The sequence below is a fragment of the Schistocerca cancellata genome, chromosome 2 (assembly GCF_023864275.1).
Source record: "Schistocerca cancellata isolate TAMUIC-IGC-003103 chromosome 2, iqSchCanc2.1, whole genome shotgun sequence".
Lineage (NCBI taxonomy): Eukaryota > Metazoa > Arthropoda > Insecta > Orthoptera > Acrididae > Schistocerca > Schistocerca cancellata.
The window spans coordinates 646404398-646420906 of NC_064627.1; the positions used below are offsets into that span (position 1 = coordinate 646404398).

The following is a 16509-nucleotide window of genomic DNA, read 5'->3' on the forward strand; positions in this document are numbered from 1 at the left end:
TCAGTTGCAAGAGGGGAATATTTATCTTTTCAAATGTATGTGTTTAAGAAAGTTTAAGCTCAGCAGTATTTTCGATGTATGAAGCTGTTTTGTTTCCTGTTTAGAATTACTTTCGTTGAAAACGATTGTAATCTAATGACTGGCAACAGCTGCACATTTACACGTGTAAATTACTTCATATTTCCAGTGACGATGTCAAACGAAAATAAATAAATAAAAGAAAGGAATTCATTGTAAGGGGGTGGGTTAAGTTTTGATAGCAAAATGGATTAAGTAAATATAGTAACTTGAATGTAAAGTTTCCGAAGCTTGCAATGGGGCAAAACATCTTCTCATATTGATCTACGTTTGTTTCGACAGGATTCAGTAATTCAGAACTATGATCTTCATTTGTAGCTTTATGATAGTAAGAAAATCTTTCATCTAAATATAACTACAGAGTCCAAAACAATACCAAACATTTTGTCCAAAAATAAGAGATTTATAGTGATAAGCACGCCCAGGCGTTTCTGCCTGCAACAGACCTGGCGTTCGCCGTGCCTAGCTGACGTGACGTTGAGAACAAGCGCCGAGGCCTTCCTTTGAGTCGGTGTTGGTGGAACGGAGGAGGGATGGGGTAATATGACTTTGGCGCGAATAGTGCCCTCCGTCACGCGCCGCTTGGTGGCTAGCGGAGTATATATGTCAGTCAACTACCATAAATACTGGCCTCTCTTCTTGAAAACTTCTTTTGAGGTGCTTTAATCAATTTTTACGTAAGCCTACCATCGACATCAAAAACCACAACCTTGGTAGTGTGCTTTTACTGCCAAAATAAATTGAATCCATGGCTTGACACAGTGTATCACGATGAACAGGCGAACATGTAACAGCGCTGCTGCCTTATCCTTGCTCGTAATTTAATATTGAACACAATCTAATGATATTTTTACGGAATAAATACTCCCGCCTTCCATCTAGCTTGGTGTATTGAACATGGAGGTCGAATTTTAAATTTTCTGCGTATCTCTACATAAAAATATTACAGAAATCTATGTAAACCCTCGATAATCATCTCTGAGTAATTCTTTAGTCAAATCAATTCGGTAAAACTCAAGCAGACTGTCAGTTTCGGACACAGTCAAGTGCTTTGCGACCTTTTCTTTATGGGACTACAGGATTTGTTGCTGCTTGACGGAGATTTTATTCTAACACGCTTTCTAACAATAATTGATACACGTGTTGGCTGCAAGCAAAAATAACTATATCTCTGTTACATTTTTGTTCAAGAAGCATACAGGAACGACTGATTAATCGATATGACCCCTTTTTTGAGCCGTAGTATCTCAACAAAGAATTTGTACTTTATCTTCGAGATGGCAGTCTACAACCGCGTTACAAAGAGCTTGCATCTGTTGGCATCCTGAAGAGCTTTCCAGCCGTGACACAGTAGTAAGTTGTCTTTATTCAAATATGAAGTAACTATTGGAAGACAGTCTTCTTATGATTTTTTATCATGTAAAGCAGGCAACAGTTTGCCATCCCAGTGATCAGTTATTCAACAATTGGTACTTCGTTCTGAAAATTAGTTTTTATAGCTGATGCACGCTCTTTACGTTATTCTGTACGAATTCTTTGAATCGAGAACTTACTTGTAGGTAATTAATCAGTATTATATCCAAGTGCCTAAATGTAGCTTCAAGCATACAAACTGAAACTTTCATACGTAACCAGCACCTATCTAGTGCTACTAATTTTGGACTAATGAAAATTTTCCGCATAGTTGTTTTACATGTTCCGAGATGTATGTTCTCGAACAGAGATGGATAATCTTCTTGTAAGCCCATGTCATTTTCATTAGAATCAGAGGATGAGTTTTGTAATAGTTCAGAAGATGACGTCGGAGGCAAGGATATGATAGACATATAGTGAGATTTGTAGTTTCATTGATATTTAAGGTCGCTTCACTGATACCATAAAATAAAACTGCCAAAACTTACTTAAGGTTTCTTCACTAATATCATAAAATAAAACTGTCAAAACTTGCTATTAGAGGACAATTTTGTGCCTTTTATTTGATGTTTTACGCCGTCTAAAAAACATACACTTCTTAGAACTACTACAAACAGTGTGTTAACTTCTAGATGTCAGACGACTCCCTAGTCCAGAATCGGCAGAAGTCGGTAAATATCCGACGGCTTTGGCGGATAGTCAATGGTTTTTGGCTGCAGCGAACATTAGCTAGCTGACAGTACTGTGTGAGGTAGCCAGTTGTTGTCTGCTGCGTTACTTCGTTGCAGCTCTCTGTATTTAGTACTGTTTCCTTTCCTTGCGGTAAGCGTACATAATTGCTCCAGTTAGAATGTGTAATAAACACGTCAGTACGTATGACGATATTCATTTCCGTTTACGAACAGCGATTTTTTTACTTTCGTGCATGACTTCTGCTTTCGCGGAAGAATATAACGTAGTTTATGGTGCCAGCACTGCAGGGGTGACTTACAGTTAACACACTGAGATTCCACCGACATGTTAACTGATTGATAACAAGCCGTTTACAGACAATGTAAAAAATATTTACAAACACGTCAACGCAATACTGCACTTTTGCCTTACTTAACAAGTAGTGACAGGTTTCAGTTCAAGTCGGCACGGATTACCGAGGTCCTACGTTTACGAAACTTTATTTATAATTGTTTCTCACATCGCATGAATAAATTAAGAGGATATGCGTTCAAAAAAAAAAGACTTCGATTTTTTTGGATATCGTAGCTGCCATTAAATAAAAATTGTCCGTTTCTGGGTAATTACTTGACGACAATTTCGATATTTGTTCCAGGGTGGCTCACATGTTCAAAAGGTGATGGAAGCAAAGCGTTTTGCAAATTGTATAAATGCACATTACAGGCACTTAAAAAAGATTTGTCTAACCATGCAGACTGTAAGAAGTATTTACAGACCCTCAAATTTTCTCAAATCGGTTGCGGCATCATTTTATTGTGCAAATATACCTAGAGAGAGAAAAGTATCAGAGCTGAAAATGGCGGTATTCATTGTGGAGCATTGTTTGGTATCAGCAGCAGACCATCAAGGAGATCTGTTGCCACCTTTGGACAAGTCATCTACTGTTCTCAGTGGAATGAAGCTGCTCCACATTAAGAGGGAAGGGCTGTTTAATAATCTGATTCCACCATGTTTGCTTCAGGATCTCTATCACGACGATTGTCCTTATTCGATGATAGTAGATGAGAGTGCATCCAAATTGACACCAAGAAAATGTTGTGCGTTATTTTATTCAAAACACGAGAAAGGCAATAATGATGTTTTATACACTGTTGGATACAGGAGATGGTGATGTTAAGTTTTTAGCTAATGCGATTAAAAATCAACTGGCTACAGATGGCCTTGATTTAAATAAGTTAATAGGTATAGGTGTCGACGGAGCTAATGTAATGGCAGAAGAGCATCATTCATTCTCTTCAGTTTTGAAGGAATCTCTGCTCCATCTTCCTTCTCTCAGATGTGTGTCACACTCATTGCATCTTGTCACAGAAAACGCTTGCAACGTATTACCTTCGCATCTAGCATACACCGTTAGAGAAGTTCACAACTGGTTTTCGTGCAGTACCAAGCGTCAAACTGAATATTCTCTGCTGCATGAACCACTGACCGGAGAGAAACCGCTTAAAATAGACAAGTTGTCCGGAACGCGCTGGCTAGAGCCATTACTAAAATTCTAGACCAATGGGATGTTTTAGAGCCTCACTTTAAATTGGCCAAGGATAAACAAAGATGCTATATTGCTGGTGAATTACATCTTATGCTATTATCAAAAGCCAATAAATTATATTTTATACACTCCTGGAAATTGAAATAAGAACACCGTGAATTCATTGTCCCAGGAAGAGGAAACTTTATTGACACATTCCTGGGGTCAGATACATCACATGATCACACTGACAGAACCACAGGCACATAGACACAGGCAACAGAGCATGCACAATGTCGGCACTAGTACAGTGTATATCCACCTTTCGCAGCAATGCAGGCTGCTATTCTCCCATGGAGACGATCGTAGAGATGCTGGATGTAGTCCTGTGGAACGGCTTGCCATGCCATTTCCACCTGGCGCCTCAGTTGGACCAGCGTTCGTGCTGGACGTGCAGACCGCGTGAGACGACGCTTCATCCAGTCCCAAACATGCTCAATGGGGGACAGATCCGGAGATCTTGCTGGCCAGGGTAGTTGACTTACACCTTCTAGAGCACGTTGGGTGGCACGGGATACATGCGGACGTGCATTGTCCTGTTGGAACAGCAAGTTCCCTTGCCGGTCTAGGAATGGTAGAACGATGGGTTCGATGACGGTTTGGATGTACCGTGCACTATTCAGTGTCCCCTCGACGATCACCAGTGGTGTACGGCCAGTGTAGGAGATCGCTCCCCACACCATGATGCCGGGTGTTGGCCCTGTGTGCCTCGGTCGTATGCAGTCCTGATTGTGGCGCTCACCTGCACGGCGCCAAACACGCATACGACCATCATTGGCACCAAGGCAGAAGCGACTCTCATCGCTGAAGACGACACGTCTCCATTCGTCCCTCCATTCACGCCTGTCGCGACACCACTGGAGGCGGGCTGCACGATGTTCGGGCGTGAGCGGAAGACGGCCTAACGGTGTGCGGGACCGTAGCCCAGCTTCATGGAGATGTCCCTAATTTGCTGGGAAGTGGCGGTGCGGTCCCCTACGGCACTGCGTAGGATCCTACGGTCTTGGCGTGCATCCGTGCGTCGCTGCGGTCCGGTCCCAGGTCGACGGGCACGTGCACCTTCCGCCGACCACTGGCGACAACATCGATGTACTGTGGAGACCTCACGCCCCACGTGTTGAGCAATTCGGCGGTACGTCCACCCGGCCTCCCGCATGCCCACTATACGCCCTCGCTCAAAGTCCGTCAACTGCACATACGGTTCACGTCCACGCTGTCGCGGCATGCTACCAGTGTTAAAGACTGCGATGGAGCTCCGTATGCCACGGCAAACTGGCTGACACTGACGGCGGCGGTGCACAAATGCTGCGCAGCTAGCGCCATTCGACGGCCAACACCGCGGTTCCTGGTGTGTCCGCTGTGCCGTGCGTGTGATCATTGCTTGTACAGCCCTCTCGCAGTGTCCGGAGCAAGTATGGTGGGTCTGACACACCGGTGTCAATGTGTTCTTTTTTCCATTTCCAGGAGTGTATTTTTGAAACACTCACTAAAAGCGGTCACCGACTGTAATCGCCTGTTTAGGGCTGATAATGCTGAACCTCTTAATCTGTTATCAGACCTGATCTATCTGTCAATTTTAGTTCCACCAGGATAACTAGATAATAGCAAGAGATAAGATTTGACAGGCTTCAATTTCAGGAATTATGTAATGAACATTGAATGCATCAATTTAGGATTGAATTGCAATGATGCGACAGGTGGTATTGACCAGAAAGATTTAATAGTTATAAAAGAGTGGTGTGTATAATTTCTTTGTTAATTATGCCAAGAAATTCAGAGGACGATTCCAAACAAATCTAAAGCTTTTGGAAAAAATTGCCTGTTTCACCCCTGACTAGGCTACTAGCCGAGTGCGGAGTGATGTAGGAAATATAATGACAAATTTTAAAGAACAGCTTAGAGCTGACAATGTTGACAGTGCTTTGGATTAATGACGAGTTCTCCCTTTCCAACAATGGAACAAGATTAATTCAACAGCAGAGGCATTTTGGGGCGAAGTGTCGGCCTTTGAGATGCTGATGGAGAACGGAAATTGTCGACTATCAGCAAGTTGGTGACGGGAGTTTTGAGCCCGCCATTCTCCACAATGAATGTGGTAAAAGACAAATTGAGAAACAGAATGCACACAAGCACAGCAGATTACATAATTAGAGTGTGGCACAGTTTGAAGAATGAAGGATGTAATAAACTCGAGACAAGTACTAAAATGCTTAGCAGATTTAAGTCAGAGAATGTATATAATACTCACAACGATGTCGACGTCATGTCACTAAGGCCATAAAAAAACTTATCATACCTGTTTTATTCCGCTGTAAATGATAATGAAAATTCTTTATTTCAGTACAATAATTGTAGTAGATTAAAGCACTCCGTCTTCAGGCCACAAGTGACCCATCGGGACCATCCGACCGCCGTGCCATCCGCAGCTGAGGATGTGGACAGGAGGGGTGTGTGGTCAGCACACCGCACTCCTGGTCGTTATGTTGGTTTTCTTCCACAGGAGCCGCTACTATTCGGTCGAGTAGCTCCTCAGTTGGCATCACGAGGCTGAGTGCACACCGAAAAATGGCAACAGCGCATGGCGGAACGGATGGTCATCCAAGTGCCGGCCACGCCCGACAGTGCTTAACTTCGGTGATCTGGCGGGAACCGGTGTATCCACTGCGGCAAGACCGTTGCCCGTAGTAGATTACATTTCACATAATTTCATTAATTGTACCATGTAATATGATATCTTTATGATAATAAATCATTGTACTATAGTTTTTATGGCAGAGAAAATTTACATTTTGTATTGGTAGATGCTTAAGAGATTAAAAATTTTTAAATTAAGCTGCCGTAATTGTACTTTTGTCAGTCACTAAACCATGAAATAGATCTTTTATCTGTTTCTAAAGTTTCTGTAGCATCTAACAGTAAACCAATAGGACAATGAAAAAAATATGATGAAAGCAAATGTGGCGCACGTAGGCCATGCTTTTCATTTTTCTGGTTAGGTTACGGGTTTTTCTTTACAAATTAAAAATTTTAGTTTATGTAGTGCATTTTTTTTATATGTACGATAATTTAACGGTCTTGGACAGATAATTTCGCCTCTTCATGCCCCAATACTGATGACAAACATGCGTATTCCATTCAACTATTATTTTAGATATTTGGGGGAAAGTGCCGAAATGGTATCATTTCGAGGAATTATTTGTTTGCTGTGGGGAAATTTAGAAAACTCAGTCGGGAAACGTGGAGTTTGTGTGTACTGTAATCGCGCTCCAGGCACCATAAGTGTAATCGGTATGTGTCAAAAGAAATCGATTAACATGTAGCCGGCTGTAGCCAGTGTTAGCGAACTAACAGTGCGATAACAAAATTTAATTTCATGGTGATTATTACTTATGAGAACATAAATGTACCAACACTGCTCTTCCACGTAACATTATTATATTCGTCTGTCATTTGTACCACATCAGATGGTCAGTACTAAGTGGAAACAGTGTGTCTGTCAGCACTGAGCAAGTTGGAAATTCTTCTCCATGTACGTTCCCTGTCTCTGCGGCGGCCGTTGTGCTGATTTCCCCATTCAACTGGCCAATGAGTGCCAATGTTCACTGTAATCAGATGATTTATGAACATTATTCTGTAATACTTCATACACGGTACAGAAATGTTCAGCAACTGGGCGATGAGTGCCACCAATTAGTTAAATCAGTTGTTAGCCTAGTGTAATTCTCAATTAAGACTAGTATGTGACTTAACGTCCTTCACCTTCTGACCTAATTACCAGAAATTACTGCAATATCCGTTTATCCTGTGTATCCTCATGATCATGGAGCACTATATTTGGTTTTTGCACTAATTCTATGTTGGTGTACCTTACAAGAACGTGGTATTGACACGACGTGCTGTCCACCACCTTGAGCGATAGAGATGTTATTATGGTCCCACTGTTTGGTGTACCTAATGTACTACCAAAATGATAACATGAAATATTACTACGACATTTCAGTGTCTTGGCTACACTGATTAGTACTTCAAGGAAAAGAACTTCAGATTGTCTCACTTGGTGTTGTGCATCTATAGAAAGATATGGACTTTTAGTGCAGCTGCGTGCAACCTAAAGTGCTACAACCATGATGCAATCCTTCCCTTTCCTATCCTAGTTCTTGTAAAATACTAAAAAAGTATATACAGTGCGTGTGCACTTTTGTCATTTTGTTAACATGATTTCTACTCATTGCCTATACATTTTGTGATTTCCTGATATGTTCTGTACTACAGTGCATGTGCACTTTTGTCATTTGTTAATATGATTTGTACTCATTGCCTATACATTTGTGATTTCCTGATATGTTCACAGTGCGTGTGCACTTTATGTCATTTGTTAATATGATTTGTACTCATTGTGTATACATTTTGTCTTTGCTCGGTATGTTCTGTACTCAGTGCATGTACACTATATTTTATTTCATGTTCTGCACTTATATATATGTATATATTCTGTGATTGTAAACTTAGTTAATTAAGAAAAATTTGTTGGTCATGGCAAGTCCAATTGACTCACCATCACTGCCAAATTTTTGCCCCCCCCCAGTGGAGGGTTATGTAAGACGTATACATTGCCAGCGATGGGCGAGGCATGACAGAATCTCTGAACAGAGAGTAGTATGTAGTTAGTTGTTGCTTGTCACTAGTCTGCGCTTGACTGCGCGAGTCGACAATAGTAGTCTTCAGTCCGTGCTAGTCTGCATTAGTCGGCGCGTGCCTGTGCGTGTCTGCAGTCTGCTCTGGTCAGGATTCTGGTGGATGAGTATTGTTGTAGAAGGTAAAGAAGCAGCCTTGCGTATATTTAATAATGTATGTTAATTGTAATTTAATTTGTTCCAAAAAAATGCTCTAATAATAATTTTTATAATATAAAGCAACTCTTTTAAAGAAAAGCATTCATTTAAATTTAAAGAATATTTTAAATGCATGATCATTCCTTCCAATAATCAAAAAAAAATATACGCCAGCATTGCACGAAGCTGTGTCGAAAAATTCCAGCTTAAGAGCAGATATAGTTGCAGTTTTTATTGAGGTAAGAATTTTTACTTTTTTTATTCAGAGTACAGGGCCGAAGGACAGCGCTGCTGTCCTCATAAAATTTATCAGGTTACTAAATTTTTTTAGTATTTTGGTGTTTAGGAATTTTTCTGTTTCGAACTTGGCATTAAATGAGAAAAGAATTTTGTGGGAACATTAAATGTGAATGCATTTCCGCACACAGACTATAAATGGGAGCCAATTTTGTTCAGAGGTTACATTAAAACTAATTTTGTTCAGAGGTTACAATATTAGAAAAATTCATTTAATTATTATTTTTTGTGGCGAGGTTACACTTGGCACATTTTCATTTTTTATTTTTCTGGGGATGTTACAACCTTGCAGCCTGGATGAATCTGCACACGCAGGGATCTGATTGGCCTACTTCAGTATGAAATAAGTCTGAAAGGGCGTAACGTATGCATTATTTCCTTGATAATTATTTCCCAGCACAGCCTCCTATTCAACGCCCTTACAAGTTTTTCAGACTGTTTCTGAACAACCTGTATATGCAGGGCTGTTCAGCTGCCACTGCTGACGTCTTTTGTGCAACCCGCCTTACGGATGTATCAGGAACAGAACCCAGACGGGCGACAGCCAAGTAATCTATTACGTTCTCTCTAAGAGCTTGGAGCGACTGTTAGCATACAGAACCAAACCATAAAAAATACAAGTGAGGATTGGCCATAAGTTACGCTGTGTTTTTGGACAAAGATATATCTTACATCTACCATTCTTATCCCAGCGCCACCAATTTTTTTATGTAATTAGCAATGTATCATACAGGTTCTGGATGTCTTTCTAAGTTTATTCCGTTTATAGCACTTAAACTTCCGTAAAGAGACACTTGGTATGAAGTATGTTGCACCATCGTAAACAACGAAATTAACAGGCGATATCAAAATGGTAAATGTGGAAGTAAAGACTTTTCAAAGTAAAACCCGGTGAAAAGATTAATGTATAACTTGCCGCTTTGATGGGCTAAAGTAATTTCATAAACGAAATTTGTATAATAGGTCTAAGATGTCGCGTACTTTCCACTTATTCTGCAACTTTTTGGCATTGTGCATCAAATATTCAGAGTGAACTGACGAACAACATTGTTCTGCCATGCGTGGTTGCATAAAACGACATCAGTCAGGACAGCTGAATGACCATGTATATAAGTATGGTATATAATTCAGAGTTGTTACATGATCTATGAGAAGTCATTTTTTATGATTACCGTTTGTTGAAACACCCGCCCACCCCTCCCTCCCTCCTTCCTAATTAAATCCTGGTACACCAATGATCTATAACCTAAAATTACCACCAATTCAACTAAAATACTACTAAAATCAGAAGTACATGTGAAAATATTTACCTCAAGGAATAGTTAAAATTTCATTTATTGGTACATCTATTTGCTGAATGGCATCATACGTAATGCACCTGCATCTACAGTAATATTATCGCAGCAAAAGTTTAGTAGCTTCGTGGTGTAGTGGGCATGGTGCTATGCTGTTGCATGGAGGATCGTGAGTTCAAAACTCACCTAGATTGTACAATTTTAATTTCTATATTTCGTAGGAGTACAGTCTAGAAGTATCCACAAATGTCAAGAATCATTGTACTGGAATGTTCTGTAGCTGTATATATACTATATATGTTCTGGCCAGAGGCAGTTTGCTCCGCGCTCTTGTATGTGCAAATGCTGAATAAACCTTCGTTAAGTGAAGTTAGTGTTCGTCATTCATCTAATTACACCTTCTTCTAGGTGAATTTATTTTGGAGGAGGCGCCGGGTATTGGAACTTGTGATAGCGCACATTATCGACGACACAGTGGCTACCATCAGGCCACGACAGAGCCGCCGTTTACATGGTGAGAAACCCGGGTTCGAGCCATATTCAACAGATCGCGATCCATCGGAGACAGAAGAAGAAGAGGACGTTACGATGACAGCAACTGTGTACCACCACATGAGACATCTTTCCAGGTTCTCTGGTGACGATGGCCAAGATCCAAACAAGTGGCTGAATGAACATGTAGCCAAATTTAACAAATGGGATGACACCGTGTGTTTGGCTAACGTATTTTTCCACTTGGAGGGCACTGCCAAGCACTAGTTTGAGAACTACGAGGAGAAGTTCACAAACTGGGAAGTATTTTGGCGGCACACAACGACAGAAGTGCAAGGTTGAAGATAAATTAAAGTCCTGGGCACAGCGTCCATGAGAAACTACAGCATCCTACATTCAAGGCGTCTTGGGGCTGGGTAAAATAGTGGATCCTAGAATGAAGGAGGAAGATAAGGTTGGACATCTCACGAACGATGTTGCTGCGGACATGTATCAACCCTACTCCTGAAGGAGGTTTCGACAGCAGATCACTTCATAAAATTGTGCCAGTATATCGAGACAATGTGTCATAAAAGAATTACGTGCAAGAAATTTGAACAGCTTCAAAACGTCGTATCGATGTCTGTGATGGAGAAAGAAACTGATTTCACAAGTGTTTTTCGTCAGATAGTAAGAGAGGAAGTTCAGAAGGCACTTGGAATGTATGGCGAGCAAAAAAACCGAGACGCTTCAAGAGGTCATAAGGGAGGAAATGGAACAGACATTGAACCCAATCTCTCGTCCTTCATTTCCCTTTAAAACGGTGAAAAGTCGAGACCGAGGTGGAGTTATATTCCTACAATGCCACATGAAGAACCTGTTTGGGCACCAAGGAAGACTGACGTCTGGAGGACCCAGGATAACCAACCAGTATATTTGCACTGTGGACGACCGGGACATGTGGTGCGCTATTGTCGAGAAAGGCGGCGGATATTTGATGACGCCCGCGCCAGAAGACAGCAGACCGATCTCGGCCGACGCCAACTCCGGGACGACGAAGATGAACAAGAAGATTTGGGTGCAGGACGACTTAGGTCACCATCGCCGCAAGCTAGCCGCTGGGGAGGACGCTCCCCAACACGCCAATCAAGGTCTCCATCGCCATTTAGAAGCTCCAGCCGATCACCTAGCCTCCGCAACCTGGAAAACTAAAGGGTGCGACCTTCCTTGGAGGTGAGGCCGCCGAAGAGAAAAATTCACTGCCGTCGATCGCTACAAAAATGATAGGAAACTACGTGGATATCCTGATGGATGGCCGACCAGCCCAAGCTCTTGTGGGCTCTGGAGCATCATATTCAGTCATTTCGGATAAGTACGTCGCCAGTTGCAGAAAACCATATTCGTCGACAGCAAAACATCTCTGCTGGAGGTAGTTAATGGGAAATATTTAAAACCTACAGGAAGATGTACCATTCGTGTATGTGTAAGTGGCCATACACAGCGCTTAGAATTCATTGTCTTACAAGAGTGTAGTAATGATGTCATTCTCGGATGGGACTTTTTGAAAGCTTCTCAGGCAATTATAGATTGTGGTCGCTCGAAGATTATGCTAGACGAGATGAGATACTGTGGACAGGAAGATGCGCATCCGAGTGTGTGGCGACTATGTGTGCTGGATGAAGCGATCATTCCTGCAGTCAGCGCTAGAAAGGTAACTGTCATGTGTCATTCTATGCATCAACCGATGGGTCTTGAAGTGCAATGTAAGAGAAGCATACCACTGAAGAATAACTTGGCCATCCCAGCCTCTGTCGTCTCGTTTAATAACGGATTCGGTGAACTGTGGATAGTTGACTGTCGCCAAGAACCGCAAATCCTTCCAAGAGGCATGTGCGTAGCAAACGCTGAGCCGTTAATTGAAGAACAGCTGAGTGTCATAGAAACCTCCCATGCCGAGTCTGTGGGCGAAATTAGCGCTACCACTACGAGACAAGATATTCTAGCTCGACTATCACCAGATCTCACTAAGGAACAACAGAAGAACCCTTGCCATTCTTCAAGAGTTCTCTGAATGCTTCAATCCACAGGTCAAGAGCAAATTAGACAATTCAATGGTGAAGAACCGGATTAGCACTGGAGACCATCAACCAATAAGCCAGAGAGCATACTGTGTGTCAGCAATGGAACATCGAATAATTCGCTACGAGGTAGAGAAAATGATGAAGAATTACATCATTCAGCCTTCGCAGAGCCCATAGTCGTCACCAGTGGTTCTCATCAGGAAGAAGGATGGCAGTTGGCACTTTTGTGTTTACAGGAAGCTTAATAAGATAACTGAAAAGGACGTTTACTCTCTTCCACAAATTGACGATACGCTAGATTGTCTGAAGGGGGGCTAAATTTTTCTCAACCATGTACTTTGGATACTGGCAGATTGAAGTAGATGAGGCTAATCGTGAGAAAACTGCATTCATCACCCCTGAGGGCCCGTATGAGTTTGAGGTAATGCCGTTTGGTTTGTGTAATGCACCAGCAACTTTTGAACGGATGATGGATAATCTTCTAAGGCACCTGAAGTGGACGATGTGTCTTTGTTATTTAGATGACATTATAGTGTTCTCAGAGACATGTGATGAACATATAAAAAGACTGAGGGCCGTTCTTAAGTGTCTCCAACAAGGAGGACTGAAACTTAATCCAAGAAAGTGTCTCTTTGGAGCAAAAGAAATCAGAATACTTTGACACCGTGTGTCAAACGAAGATGTGCAGCCATACCCAGAAAAGGTGAGATCTATAACGGAATTTCCTATTCCTGAAAGTATTAGAGATAGGCCAGGCCACTCCAAGAGTTTTTAAAAGCTGATGCTAAATTTATCTGGGATGGTTCTCAACAAGATTCTTTTGATGTGCTGCGAAAAGCTCTGATGACTGACCCTTGTGTATGATGAGAGAGCATCTACAGAACCACACATACATGCCAGTGGATATGGGATCGGTGTTATTCTGGAGTAATTTTCGGATGGAAAAGAGAAGGTTATAGCCTATGCTTCTATGACACTTACAAAATCCGAGAGAAACTGCTCAACTACATAAAGAGAATGTCTTGCTGTGATCTGGGCCATGTGCAGAATTCGACAGTATCTCTATGAAAGGCCATTCACAGTTGTTACAGACCATCAGTCACTTTGTTTGTTGACATGTCTTAAGGATCCAACAGGACGACTCGCCAGGTGGGCACTATGCCTTCAAGAGTATGACATTACCATAGTGTTCAAAAGTGGAAGAACCAAGATGCCGACTGTCTCTCAAGAAACCCTGTGCAAGACCAACACGACTTGGTTGAATATAGTGACTGTCTCGCTACACTCCAGGATCTCTCTGCTGAGCAGAAAAAGGACGCCACGATATCTCAAATTATGCCTGCCTTAAATTGGTCAGAAGATGTGAAAGGACAATTTAAGGTAGTTAATGGATTACTTTGCAAGAAAAACTTTGATCCGTTTGGAAAGAGGTGGCTACCAGTGATTCCCAAACACATGCACTTAAATGTTCTACAGAAATTCCATGACATATCTGAGGCCGAACATCTAGGATTTATTAAGACATACGATAGAATCCGCTGGAGATTTTTCTGGCCAGGTTTATTTAGGAGTGTCTGTCACTATGTGTCGCCAATTCCACCAGCCAAAACTCCTTTCCAGCGTGTTGGGATTGACATCCTCGGTCTATTTCCAACGTCTGCTGGTGGCAATAGATGGATTATTGTTTGCCCTGATTATCTGACATGCTACGCCATTACAAAAGCCACGAAAACAGCCGAAGCGTCCTAGTTATCCAAATTCATTGTGGAAGACATTGTATTGAAACATGGTGCCTCATGGTCGTTAATTACGGATCGAGGGGAAGTTTTTCAATCGAATCTTGTGACAGAGATAAACCGTTGGTGCTACATTACTCATCACATGACCACTGCCTACCACCCGCAAAGTAATGGGTTTACTGAACGCCTTAATAAGACCTTGGCCGACATGCTATCAACGTTCGTCAATGTTGAACAGAGCAACTGGGATGAGGTGGTACCTTTCGTGACGTTTGCCTACAACACCGCCAAACGAGACACAACAGGATTTACGCCATTTTTCCTGGTGCATGAGCGTGAGGCGACTACGACAATGGACACTGTGTTTCCGTTACATCCTGATGACGTGGACGACGACTACATCGGCCAGGTGTTAACCAGAGTTGAGGAAGCCTGGCAGTTAGTTCGACTCCAGACGCTGCAGGCTCAAGAAAACGATCGCCAAAGGTAAGACACGAACCACAGCCCTGTTGTCTACCAGCCTGGTGTCCTCGTCTGGATCTTCACTCCTGTTCGGAAGGTTGGTCTCTCTGAGAAGCTCCTCAGGCGCTACTTTGGACCTTACAAGGTTGTAAGACAGTTGTCTAATGTTACTTATGAAGTTGAAGATTTCGACCCCTACACAAGACGATGAAAGATCAGAGATACGGTCGATGTCCTTCGAATCAAGCCCTATAAGGACCTTGCAACCCAGGATAAATTCGAAGCTCCAGCGACAGGCAACAAGCGGAAACGTGACGAAGAGTGTAGCGGCAAAATAAGTTCTAAGAAGATCACCGCCAGGGCGAGAATCAATCATCAGGAGTCGGAGTATGCAGGACCGATGACTCGTTCCCGGTCTAGGACGACGTAACACCGAGACATTGATCTCTTAAGAAGGGAGCAGTGTCCCAGAAGAAGCTGAGTAGCTCTGTGGTCTGGGTGGTTATGATACTAAACTGTTATATGGGTTCATCAGTTCAAATCTCACCTAAACTGTACAATTTTTATTTCTGTATTTGGTGCGAGCACATTCTAGAAGTATCCACAAATGTCAAGAATCATTGTATTGGAATGTTCTGTAGTTGTATATATATTGTATGTGTTCTGGCTGGAGGCAGTTCGCTCAATGCTCTTGTATGTGCAATTGCTTGTTAAACCTTCATTAAGTGAAGTTAGTGTTCATCATTCATCTAATTACGCCTTCTTCTATTTGACAATATCATTAAACGTTACAGTGCACAAGCACACTCAGAGACATACAAATCGACAATGAGAATGACTTAAATCATGTCCAGTGATTGCAGCGCAGAATTCAATTGAGATCACTTGTAGTAATACTTAATACCATAAACTAAATATACACACCAAAAGAAGTTTTGCATCACCCAGGTTCCCAGAACTCCTGAAGATAAACGTTGCCTATGGATATTGTATCACAGAGGAAGTCCCTTTGACTGTTCAGAGATGTAAACAATCATGCATAAGCTGCGCCTATTAGACGGAAGGGTTCCGACAGCCGATCATTTCCAGTCATTCCACCAGGAAGGAGGTACACAGCTCGTGTTGTCTGTCGTTCAACCATGCCTACACGGTGAATACCGCGGTTCGATTGCGTCCGCATTGTTACTTTGTCCAGGAAGTGCTCTCAACAATGGGAAACGTGTCCAGGCGCCTCGGAGTGAACCAAAGCGATGTTGTTTGGACGTAGAGGATGGACAGAGACACAGGAGCTGTCGGTGACATGTCTCGCTCAGGCCACCCAAGGGCTACTACTGCAGTCGATGACTGCTCCCTATGAATTTTGGCTCAGAGGAACCCTACAGTAACGCCACCATGTTCAATAATACTTTTCGTGCAGCCACAGGACGTCGTGTTACGACTCAAACCTGTGCGCAATAGGCTGCATGATGCGCAACTTCACGCCGGATATCCAATGCAAGGTCCATCTTTGCAAACCACGACACTATGCAGCACGGTATAGATGGGACCAATAACATGCTGAATATACCACTCAGGATTGGCATC

General features: G+C 42.3%; 1 protein-coding gene across 6 annotated transcripts in view; it reads left to right on the plus strand.

The window, feature by feature from the left end:
* Window positions 1-16509, plus strand: part of LOC126162316 (uncharacterized) — a 716875-nt gene that overhangs the window by 123919 nt on the left and 576447 nt on the right. The gene's annotated exons all lie outside the window — the stretch shown is intronic.